Source organism: Gopherus evgoodei, chromosome 11, assembly GCF_007399415.2.
Source record: "Gopherus evgoodei ecotype Sinaloan lineage chromosome 11, rGopEvg1_v1.p, whole genome shotgun sequence".
In the NCBI taxonomy this organism is placed as follows: Eukaryota; Metazoa; Chordata; order Testudines; family Testudinidae; genus Gopherus; species Gopherus evgoodei.
This window is the reverse complement of record NC_044332.1, coordinates 50,289,755-50,302,747: the sequence shown is the minus strand read 5'-3', so window position 1 is coordinate 50,302,747 and position 12,993 is coordinate 50,289,755. Positions and strand designations below refer to the sequence as shown.

General features: G+C 42.2%; 2 non-coding genes across 2 annotated transcripts; one reads left to right on the top strand and one right to left on the bottom strand.

Annotated features, from left to right (window-relative positions):
* Positions 1-7,075: 7,075 nt before the first annotated feature.
* TRNAA-CGC lies at positions 7,076-7,147 on the top strand. The gene has a single exon. It is a non-coding gene; the product is annotated as a tRNA-Ala (tRNA).
* A 292-nt stretch (positions 7,148-7,439) lies between these two features.
* Positions 7,440-7,510, bottom strand: TRNAG-GCC. The gene has a single exon. It is a non-coding gene; the product is annotated as a tRNA-Gly (tRNA).
* Between the last annotated feature and the right edge of the window lie 5,483 nt (positions 7,511-12,993).

Genomic DNA, 12,993 nt, shown 5'->3' with positions numbered 1-12,993 from the left:
TATCCTACTACTTAAAAAGCAAATAAAGTATTTTTTCTCTCTCTCTCTCATGATGTGTGTTTTCTAAAGGCCTTCACGAGGTAGTGGGAGGAAGGAGGGGGAGAATTGCATGCTTGGACTAAGGTTCATAAAATAAGTTGGTGCTTTTCAAAATGAATCATTTTCAAAACTAAACCCTAATCAGATATTCGCCGATCATATATGAAGTGTCCTGTTTAATGATCTATCCTAATTGGAATGCTGTGTTTGTTTCCAAATCAACTTCTGTCATGGCTTCACAAGTGGGATTATAATATAAAGGCCTGTAAAAAGCAGTGTCATTTAACTGTCTAGAAACTTCTGCTTTATAAGCTGTGTAAATCTGTACAACTATGCGAGACTCTTTGTTTTTAAGTTTTACAACAAAATTTCTATTTAACATCAAATCCAGTAATGTTAATATTCTACTTTTAATCAGATGAAGTAGAGTCAGGATTTCTTTTAATAAATCATTAGGATTTGTACCTGCTTCCTCAGGGCTGAAATTGGCTCAAGGAGCCATTATTGTTCTGTGTAATTAATTTGTCAGTCAAATAATTTCTACAGGGCTATTACTTACTCATCAGTCTCCAAACATGACAAAATTTTCAGTTCAGAGAGTTAACACTGTTTTTCTGTCTTTTGATCTCCATTTTTGTCACTAACTTTCACTGTTCCCTATCATAGGATGGTAAATACCATATTTGTATATAACTGAATCTTAGGTGGTGTACTATTCCTATTAGGGACATTAAATATCTAGACTCTCTGTCAGTCTTTATGGCATGCAGTGTCTGAATGTTAGTTACATGAAGACTTTTTTGCATGCTCCACCACCTCCCTCAGATGAGTAATCCAAACCAAATAAATGAGAGAAAGTAATTAAATATCAGTCATGTAAAAGCACAGTGGGGCAGATTTTCAAAAGCACTTAAAGGATTTAGGAGCCTAAGTCCCATTGAAAGTCAATGAGACTTATGCTCTTTTGAAAATCAATAGGACTTACGCACTTTTGAAAATCTTCCCCGGTAATATTTACTCTGACAACTGTGTTCCCTACGTGATAAACAGAGCTGGTTTTGCAAACTGTTCATAAAACTTTATCTGAATGTTTGTAAATACGTTCTGTATTTTAAAATATTTGACAAATAACACAAGCATGTAATTGGTATTCTATGGATTATTCTAAATTAGTCACCTAGGTCATACGTATTTGTTTCTGATCCCCGGAAACTTTTTACAAGGAGAATGGAAATATCAAATAACATACTTTGGTACAAATTGGTGAAATGTGAAAAATTCATGAACCTTTTGTGATGATCCACTTGAATATTTACAAATAAAATGTACATTATATTCTTATAAATGGCAACAAATGAATTTGAGCTGTTTGTTTATTTACAAATCTGTGATGTCATTATTCAACTGGCTCTAGCATCATGAGATATTATTATTTATTATTTGTTCTTGGCAGTGTTTACATTATAAAAACATAAAGGAAGAAAAGATCTTCATCCCAAAGAATTTAGGGCGGGATCTACCAAGGGATTTAGTGTTGCAACACTGTCACAGCGCCTAACTTTTTAGTCACCTAGAAAATCCTGTGAGAGAGCTGTTGAGTAAGCTGAATGTTAAGTTTGCATTGCGGTATCCAGCAAAATTAAAAAATTGTTCTGCACAGTATTTCCTGGAACCATGGGTTACTTCCAGACATCAGGACAAATCTGACGTGGGGGATATCTGGAACAATGATGAGATATGTATGTGGCAACATTTGGAGCTTTGCATAATATTATGGGAACAACAACAAGGTTAGATCTCTGCTTTCTGAAGTTTTAAAAGCATTCAGTAGATGGGAATATCTTGAGTTTTGTACTGAACAGACTGATAGTTATGTAAGGAAAGCAAAATATATTATATGGATCAATCTAAATCTATCTATTTTTCTGAGTATGGCCTAAGGGTAGTGTTTTGTTTGAGTGATTCAATTCAGTCTACTTTTATTAAGGGATGCTCTAGGAGGTATTTAAATTGGGCTGTGTAAGAAGCATGATTTCACTTTATTATAAGCTGCAAACAGCCTCTTATGTTGTAAGCCAAAAGGAAAGTTAATTGAATACTTGCTGGTACTCTAGAGATCTGCATCTGTTCTCCTCAGTGATATGGATGTACTATGTCTTGATCTGCCTCCCAAACAGGAAGTTTCACAATTTGACCAACAGTCCATCAAAACAAGCATTCCTTAAAGATACAGCGATACTATGCATTTATCATGCATTATTCAGATCCCGCCCCCTACAGGAAGGTGAATGAGGGGAGAATGTGGCTTCTTACCTCCCTTGACTAGATCTGATGCTCAACACATTTATTATTTTGTATTCTATTAACAATCAAATTAATTATTTTGTGTTTTGTATTAATTGTCAAAAGCAAATTCAGTAATTTCTAGAAGGCTGGTGGTTAGTGTCTGCAGTGTGGAAGACAACGTCAAATTATTTGTACATTATTTTCTTATAGGATGGAAAAATAATATGATAAGTGTCTGAAAAGAGCACCTTCACCAAGAATATGAATTTCAAATCCCCAAATACTAGAGGAATATAACAATTTTATTAAGAGGCAAAGAATCCTCATCAACTATGGGGTTTGTGCTGGCACCAATGTGTACATACAACTCCTTATGTTAACATCTGTTATAAATGCATACATATTGAAGGCAGTATAGCTTACATTATGATGAGATAGATATTGATTAAATTCAAGAAATACACCTGAGCAGAAACTGAGAAACTAGTCCTTGTTCCCACTGAAGCTAATCAAAGTTTTGCTGTTGACTTCAATGGGAGTGCTCACACAAGGGTTTGCTGTTTTTTCATTTACATTTGGAGTTTAATGGCAAGAAAGCCTATCCCATAAGAAAATACACTACTCTGAAAGACATAAATTTACTCAAGCTGATTTGTATGTTATTTCTTAGTGACATACTGAACAGATATGCTTTGTAAGATAAGACATTATAGTCCAGTGCCAGATCATGCCTACATGACAATGAGGTGTCAGTATGCTTCTCCCAGCTCAGTTTCTTCTTGCTGGAGATGTATTTTCTTTGACAACAAAGATGGTTTGCTGGTTGTTTAAACAAGGTCAGGCAGACCTTCCTTCAGTAAAATAATGAAAATTATTCCAGATGCATGATGAGCAAGAAGGAAAACTGCCTTGAGCAGCCAGTAATGGGAGTCGCCGACGCACTGGAAAAAGGTGAGAGAGAAGGAGAAAAAATGTCTAAAGGGAGAATATAAGTGAAAGGATCATAACATGTTACTGAAGCTAGGAAGAGAGAAGTTGGCTAACATCTTATCTTAAGTGAAATAGTAGAATATTTGTATTATAATGTTTGGAATGAAGTCTTTGGAAATAGCTAATAAAGTCAAAGGGATGCTGTCAAATTGTAAGCTAGCTCAGTTACCTCGACAAGAGGATTTTCTCAGGATGGAGATGTGGTTCTTCTGCTTCCAATGGTGGATGCAAATAGTTCATTTTACAATTAGTCTTTGAGGACAAACTCTTATTTTATATAATCAATTACTTTTTGTTTCCCAGAGCACTTAAAAATGACTGTATTTTGTTCACTCTTCAAATTTCTAAGTTTGGTAGCCAGCTACTGGCCAATGTTTCTCAAATATGGCTACCATGGCTGCATGCATAGCCACCAGGGGCTTTTCATACAGCCTGCTGGGCGGTGATGGCAGGGGGGGCAAAGCATTAACCCCTCCCACTCCTTGTTACTCCTGGATGCACCGCCACATGAGGCACAACGCTGCAGGAGCAAGGTGAGTTCCTGATCCACCTTGGGGGAAGGCAGTTTGAGTGGCAGGCTCTAGCGGCGGGACTTCAGAAGCCTGGCTGTGCAGCCCCAGACTCTGACCATGGAGCAGTGGGCACTGACCCCGCCCCGCTCCAGCCACACAGCCTTTGCCTCCAGCTGCGGGGCCTTCAGCCTCGGGCCCCTGGTTCCAGCTGTGTGGCAGCAAGCACTGGCCCCTGCCTCCAGTCCCGAGCTCTGGCTGTGCAGTGGCAAGCGCTGGCCCCAGGCACTGACGAACCCCAGATGCATGGAAGCAAGTTTCAACTGCAGGGTATCAGGTGCTGACCCCTAGCTCTGGCCCCAGAGCTTCAGTCAACCTCTCACTAGCCACTGACTGGTCACTCACTGGTCAAGGCTCTAGACCAGAGAACGGGGAAACTCTTCAAGAGCTTCAGGATTCTTCCCTGGTCATCTCTCCCAGTGCTATGCCTTATTCTTGGGATGACTTTGAAGCCTGTGTGGGTAAAGGGAAGTAGCAAGTTCTTGCCATTGTGGATGCCACAAGAAACAAATCTTTCCCAGGGGTGAGCTGGTCTGGGCTGTCTCCTCTAGTGCAACATGCTCTTTGATATTGCCAGGGATTTTTCAGGAGCTAATTTCTCAAAGGGAAACACAGGCCATTTGGTACTTAACCAGAGAGCTTTAGGCACACCTGGTCTTTAGAGGCTGAAGCCCATGTTCAGTTGCTACAATGGTGCAAGTGGTGGAGTTGCACCAGGGCCCACAAGGTTATGATTTTTGTTCAGAACCCAGGAGTCCAGAAAGACAAGGGTGGAGGGTACTGTCTCATGTCTGGAGATATAGTGGATTGCACCCCCTAACTAGTACAGTGGATGGACACAGGCATCAGGGAGCCTGTGCACCCACTGCTTGGAGATGTAACCAGATTGTATGTGTGGATTACCTCCAGTGGATAGAACCAGGCGTCCGGCAATTGGGGTGTGAGTGCGCTGTCTGTGCTGATGCTGCAGGGGGCTGCTAACAGTGGAGGGTGTTTGGATCTAGCTGCATACATGTATCCCTGTTCATGCCATTGCCAGTTTGGAAGATGAGCTGCACCACAGTGGAGAGAAGTTGCTGGGGAGAGTGGGGCTTGCTGGTCTACTGAGGCAGGGAGTGGCTGGGATGGGGAGTCCCTCTGGCTGGGACAATCCCAGGCCCTGGGTATGAGCAACTGGCAAGGACAAGTGGAGAAGGCTTGAGGGGATTGCAGTACGGGGGATGCACAGGGTGTATGTGGCAAAGTGGAGACAGAAGATGCACACCCCGCCCAAGACAAAACACAAGGTAAAACTATCAGCCACTTTGCATGGGGTGGGGAAGGAACTGGGAAATGAGGAGAAAAATGGAGCTGGGGTGAGAGGAGTTGGAGTAGAACTGGATAGAGGAGGGATGCTGGAGCGGAAATGGGGTTGGAGTGATGCTCAGGGGTCTGGATCAGAGCTGGGAGAATGGGGAGAGCATGTGAGGATTAGAGAAAAGCTCTAAGGCGCAAAGCTGGCAGGGAGGGTTGTGGGGGCTTGAAATTGAGCAGGGGGGTGGATCAGGGAAGTGGGAACCAGGAAAGGATCTAAAAAGGCCTGGAGTGGTGATTGAATCAAAGCTGGGGAAGTTGAGGGAGGGAGGGAGAGAGAGATAGCATGCTAGCTAGCTGGATCAGAACTGGAAGGGAATGAGAAGAGCTGTGAGGGACCAGAAGTAGGGTTGCCAAGCCTCCAGGATTGGCCTGGGGCTGGAGTCTCCTAGAATTGGCATCTATCTCCCGGTGACTGTTGAAAGCAATCCGGGAGATTTTAATGGGGTATTTTAAGAAAATGACATTACGTTATGTTGGGGGAAAAAAATCTCCCAGAATAGCTTCAGTCAGAGTTGGTAATCCTAACTTGAAGGGAAGTTAGGCAGGACCTGGGAGTCTGGAGGGTCAGGGGGGTTGGAGAGGAGTTAGGTAGAAGCTAAGGTGCTGGGCAGGAGCTAGGAAAGATGGGGCCTATAATAGCACTGTAGGAAACAAGGAGGGGCTGGACTGTACATAGGAATGGCCATACTGATTCAGAACAATGGTCCATCTAGCCCAATATCCTGTCTTCCTACAGAAGCCAGTGCCAGATCTTTGGGGGGAATGGGCAGAACAAGGCAATTATCAAGTGATCCATCCCTGTGGTCCAATCCCAACATCTGGCAGTCAGAGGTTTTGGGACACCCAGAGTATGGGGTTGCAGCCCCAATGATTTTCTCTAATAGCCATTGATAGACTTATCCTCCATGAACGTATCTAATTCTTTTTTTATACTTTTGCCCTTCAGAACAGCCCCTGGCAAAGCGTTCCACAAGTTGACTGCGCTGTGTGAGGAAGCACTTCCTTATGTTTGTTTTAAACCTGCTGCCTATTCATTGCATTGGGTGACCCCTGGTTCTTGGGTTACGTGAATGGGGTAGATAACACTTCCTCAGTCACTTTCTCCACACCATTGGTGAGTGTATAAGCCCCTATCAGCTCTCCCAGCCTTTTCTCTCGCTCTCCTTATACAGAAGGGTTTCTAGCCCCCAATCAATTTGTTGCCCGGCTCTGTACCCCCCCAGTCCTCATATATCTGATTCGAGATGGGCACCCAGAACCGCAGGCAGCAGCCCAGGTCTGGGCACACCAGGGAGCTATACAGTGGCATTGTCTGTCCCTGTCTAGCCCTTTCCTACGCGGGGCGGGGGCTTGGGGCAGGTGGCCGGAGGTTGGGGGGGCCGGACTGGAGAAGGTGGCGTGGCGAGGGGGTGGGGGAGCCGGAGGGGCCGGCTCGAGGCTGTGGGACAGGACTGGGGGCTGATGGGGGGGCTGGTGGGGACGGATTTCAGAGTCTGGAAGGACCCCCCCCCCAACCTGTTCTCGCCCCAGGTCCGCTGGGGCCACTCCCGCCACCGCCCTGCTCCTAGGAAAGCTCCTGCCAGCGCCGGGCCCGCAGAGCTGAGCCGCCCCGGAGCAGCGCGGTCCCCGGGCCAAACCCACAGCCGCGGACGGAGGCGCCCGGGAAGTTCCGCGCCTGGGCTGGGCCGTTGCCGCTAGGTGCAGCGCGCGCCGAGCGCACGGGGAGCCGCGGCCACTCATCAGCCTAGCGGGGGAGGGGAGGCCCGGTGCTGGCGCAGGGCGGGCGAGGCCGTTGGAACGATGCATAGGCCTGGCGGGGCTGAAGAGGACAGCTGGGGGATGTAGCTCAGTGGTAGAGCGCGCGCTTCGCATGTGTGAGGTCCCGGGTTCAATCCCCGGCATCTCCAGAGCTGTTTTTGTCTTGCATTTTTAAAATAACTGTTTCCAGAACCGGGGCTGATCCAGTGCCCCCCATCCGCCTCCGAGCTCCCGCAACCCCCCGAGCCGGCCCCAGCTGGTGCGTGTCCTTCCCTCCACAGGCCAAGTAATGGGGATATTGAAAATATAATAGCAAAAGTTTCTGGTGAGCGTTGGTCTTTGGCAGTGAGGTGCAGCTCGTCAGGAGACAGCAGTGAAAACAGATTTTAATTTTAAAATTACAGTTTTAACATTGAATTTAGTCCTGGGCAAAATGAGAGCTGCATTGGCCGGGAATCGAACCCGGGCCTCCCGCGTGGCAGGCGAGAATTCTACCACTGAACCACCAATGCAGTGCTATGAGTAGCTCCTGAAACCTATCCTCTTAGAGTTTGTCAAATGTGTATCTGATTTGTGCTTAGGATAAGAATTTAGATTTCTTATGATGGAAAAAAATCCAATGTTTTTAAAAAAGCAGACTTTTTAAATTCACGTTCCACTAAATAACATTAGATTGATATAAAATAGTCTCTGAGATGCAAAAATAATAAATAAATATGAAGATTTGTGTAATGTCCTGGAAATTGCCTGATACTGTGTGCAATAGAGTTATCTTTTTTCATTTTATTTATCCTGAGTTTGCCTGATTTTGTTGTAGGGGACCACGACTTTAGCCTTCCAGGGATCACATTATCCTCCAACAAAGCAATGTATCATGACTGCATTTGCAACATTCTGACTTAATATTTTGGCATTTTGATAAAATATGATGGATAGTGATATTTTAATTGAAAAGTAAAGCATTATGAACTCATGAGGTATCAGTGTAATGTCTTCATTTGCACTGTAATGCAGCAATGTCATGTTGTGACAAATGATAGAGAGTCTTGACACCTAAGTTATTTAGTCTTGTTGCACAGACTCTGGAGACTGCTCATGCATAGCAAGCAATACTTTCAAGGGAAAACAAGAACAACATTATGTGAGTCATATTAAGAGAAAATAAGACCTTAAAGTAAGAACAGCATCTGCAGTTATATAGCCTAGAAGGTACACAGGAATGTTTGAAACAGAATGAGCTTATAATGACAAACATTATTAATGGAACATTTAAAAACAGATATCTGTTAGATTAAAAGAAAAACAGAATTATTTTAACACTAAGGGACATTTTCAGCTCTCCCCTGCTTTGTTAGTTCATAAAATATTTATGTCAAAATATGAATTTGCCTATGCAAAGGGCCATTTGTGCACATAAGTCTTGTAACTGTGCATCTGACTACCCTATGTACACTCATAAGTGCATGTTTAGCTTGTGGAAATGGGTGGATGTGCAAGTTTTCTGTGTTTGTAAAAAGAGAGGCTGCATGAAAATCTGCCCCCCCCCCCAGATTATTGGAGACTTTATCCACAGAACAGCTATAGGCATTAACTTTCCCAAGAGTTTGGTAAATAATGAAAAAGTTAATGTTTTATTTGGAAAATAATAATGAAATGGTCCAGCTAAATTATTCTAATATATTTGAAAATTATTCAATCAGATCTACATATGAAGGAAAATATATTATTTCAAAATATAACAACATTTGTTTAAAAAATTGCTAAATATTAATTACTCAGCTCCCATTAATTGTAGGAATTAATGTAATAGCAGGAGTTCCATGTGGGCATCACAAGGTAAAATACATCTCTAAGACCCAGAGCCTGCAAAGAGAAACGTGGGGGCAGAGATGTCTGGACTCATGCAACGTTCTCCTGAAACCAGGGGAGATCTGAATAGGCACAAGCATCCCCGGCGTGGTGGGCTTTGGGATTAGGCTTCAGGTGATTAATGGGACAGGTTTTATTTATGTTGAATTGCAGTCATCAAGAAAATGTTTTGAGTGATTTTATACAGGGGAATTTGCCACTGGAATGCCTTACAGGTTAGCAAGCCTTGTGCAATCAGTAACCAACCCCCTGGTCGTTCTCAGAGCACAAATGAAGCCTATTCGCACTCATGAGTGCTAAATTAACCAAGGTTTGAAAACTGTTTCCCTAATCAGCTAAACCACTTTGTGCATCTGTTTAGAACATCTGGCAGAGTTGGTTGAAATAGTACAGTGACCTGTGACTTGTGTAAATCAAGCGCAATTTGCAGACACTCCTAATTCTTCCTGCGGCTCAAATATGGGTCTAGATTAGAACATGCCTCTATTAGCACCTTTAAAAACATCTTATCATAGGCTCATACTGTGCTCCTGCTCCCCTCTTTAAAAATAGTGGTAAAGAAAAGGCTCATGAAACAAGAGAATGAATTCAGATCTATGGTACTAGACAATGGTGGCCAACAGTGACATGATGGGTCAAACCCTCAGAGTACTCTGGAGATTGATTTATGTCGTCTACACTAAAGAAATGAGACTGCCTGCTCTAGTCTGCATGGTGGTTGAGGAAAGACATCTGAAGAACTGAGGTGAAGAATGAGCGGATGGAGAGTGATGTGTAACACAATTCCAGAAGTACCTGGTCTACACTGGGGCGGGGGGGGATTGATCTAAGATACACAACTTCAGCTACGAGAATAGTGTAGCTGAAGTCGACGTATCTTAGATCGAATTAAAATTACTTACTTCGTGTCCTCACGGCGCTGGATCGATGGCCACGGCTCCCCCGTTGACTTTGCTTTCTCCTCTCGCACTGCTGGAGTTCAGCAGTCGAGGGGAGAGCGATCACATCTACACTACACGCAATAAATCCCCGATAGATCGATCGCTACCCGCCAAATAGCTATCTGACACAAAATTGAAGTACAAGCACTTTCCTTCAAAAAAATCCAGGCTCAGTTGTCTCTCATGTTGTCATAAACAGATAGCTAAGGGTTAATGTCTCTTACATCTGGAAAGAAGTACCTGAAACACCTGACCAGAGGACCAATCAGGAAACCAGACTTTTTCAGATCTGGGTGGAGGGAAGTTTGTGTCTGAGTTCTTTGTCTTCTGCCTGTCCCTCTCGGCTATGGGAAGGATTTTTCTATTTCCTTCTTTCTAATCTTCTGTTTCCAAGTTGTGAGTACAAAGATAAGTTTGTTTTTTTGTATTTACATGTATGTAGTTGCTGGAGTGTTTTGAATTGTATTCTTTTTGAATAAGGCTGTTTATTCATATTCCTTTTAAGCAACTGACCCTGTATTTGTCACCTTAATACAGAGAGACCATTTTTTTATGTATTTTTCTTTCTTTTTACATAAAGCTTTCTTTTTAAGACCTGTGGGAGTTTTTCTTTAGTGGGGAACTCCAGGGAATTGAGTCTGTGCTCACCAGGGAATTGGTGGGAGGAAGAAGTCAGGGGGAAATCTGTGTGTGTTAGATTTACTAGCCTGACTTTGCATTCCCTCTGGGTGAGGGGGGAAGAGAGATTAGCTCTCGGTACTTCTGTTTTCCAAGGCTGGGAACGGGGAGGGTGGAATCCCTTTGTTTAGATTCACGGAGCTTGCTTCTGTGTGTCTCTCCAGGAACACCTGGAGGGGGGAAGGGAAAAGGTTTATTTCCCTTTGTGGTGAGACTCAAGGGATTTGGGTCTTGGGGTCCCCAGGGAAGGTTTTTGGGGGGACCAGAGTGCCCCAAAACACTCTAATTTTTTGGGTGGTGGCAACTTTACAAGGTCCAAGCTGGTAACTAAGCTTGGAGGTTTTCATGCTAACCCCCATATTTTGGACGCTAAGGTCCAAATCTGGGACTAGGTTTATGATACATGTCATTTGCCACATTAAAACAAAGTGGATACAAATCCATAAATCGGTTAGTTATAGAGGCATTTCCTGTAGGATACAGAGACAAATTTCATTTTTCTCCATGCTCGTGAATTATGACTGCATGCCACATAAGCTATAAATTAAAAATTAGCAAAGAGATAAAGGACATTTCTTACTAATAGACTCCAACAGTACTTAAAGAACAAGATATGGAGTTCATTTCAATTTTTGAAATAATTTATTTTCAAAAAGATAAACTAAATAGTCTGTAGTTTTGTGGCCATTTTATTTGCATTATTTTATTTCTTAGAGCAAAAGTACATAAAACCATATAATTACAGACATATTATGAAGATATTTGGCTATATAAGCAAAATAAATACATGTCTATCATAAGAATTTCTATTGGCATGTAAATTGAAAAAATCTGTGTTTTTATATTCCATGTTAATGGTTATTTTCATAAGCATTTATTTTAAAATGGATTTTATTATAATGCTATTTAAATTAAGATTTTATACCTTTATACATTCTGCATGCTTAGTTTGAAAAGGCTATGACTGAAAGGAATTGATGTATGCTCCTCAAGTATTTAAGAAATCATTCAGAAAAAAGGATAATTCAGTTGGAAAATGTAAAACTCATTGTTTTGTAACAAACAGAATTTTTTTAAAATGAATTATGTGTTCATGAAACATCCAAGATGGACAACCATGGAGTTGTCTATCTACAGAACAGGCTTAGTCTGTTCACAACAATACACTTCTTTTATATCCTTTCCTTTGTTTTAGCTTTCTTTCTTAATGATTTTTAAATGACCTGCAAAGGAAAACAAAGACTACGTTTATATTATTTTTTCTTCTTATTGATGTGCCAGGAAGGCCCTCAAAGGTTTTTTAATTTACATGAGATATTCAACTCTTATCTACCCTATTTTTCTGAAAGACTCTGTAGACAATTGGAGAAGTAGGTTTATGACATTACAGGTACCACAGCAGCGAAACTTGAGTAACTGAGAGGGGAAGGGAGTTTTAGTCTGATTGTTTAATTTTTTTTTCTGGGTTAATTGTTATTTAATGCAGTGGAAAAGAACAATGGGTTTCTTAAAGTATAAATTTTCTTGGCTGAGATCCGAGAAAATTCCTAATTCATTCCATTTCTTAAGTCCTTTAAGAAGACCTTAAGCAAAAATAGAGAGGACAAGGGAAAAAAAAGCAGAACAAATCTTTCAGACCTTTTTATACCTCAAAAGGGGATAAACCCATTTCCCCCCTCATTCCAGGACACCTTTAAATGAACTGTAGACCTAGTTGCTCCTCTGCTGAGTCCTGTGGCTGGGCTTCCCTGAGGAATTCTACATGTGCTACTGTACAGTGGAGTCTGGCGATTTCCAAATGTTGTTCTGACTCCTTGAGATTTGGAATGTTGCTATCATCAGAATGTGATTGAGGGAAGATAACATGAGGGCCTGAGATCCCCTGAATTCTTTTCAAGTAGGTAGAAAGGTTGCAATAGGATGCATAGAATGGAACATATAGTAAGGAGATATGCATCCGAAGAAGTGGGCTATAGCTCACGAAAGCTTATGCTCAAATAAATTTGTTAGTCTCTAAGGTGCCACAAGTACTCCTTGTTCTTTTTGCGGATACAGACTAACATGGTTGCTACTCTGAAACTAAAAACAGAGGTGATGCATGTAGGGTAGTCGAGGGGCATGCAGGGCGATGTGCCTCCCCAGATTTGCTGTTTGGCTTGTCTGAACATGGCCATACGGACCAAGCAGGCTCAGTAACGCTGCTGAAGCCAGCTGCCCTCACTCTGCCCCCCGACTATCACAGGCAGTAGTCGTCTCTGACTACAAACATATTTATATTGTTTGCTTAGACTCCCACTCCTTCTTGAGCATTTGCTCAATAGTATGATATTGCATTAAGAATAAGCCTAATTATTATTCTTAGAAACAATATAACTATGAAACAAATGTAAAACCATGCCCTTTTGTAGGACTAACTTGGTTCGTACTCTGTTCCTTTTATTTAAGTAATGCACCAGATCTGAATATCACCAAATCAAATAGAAGTGTCTGACTGTGCCATAAACAGT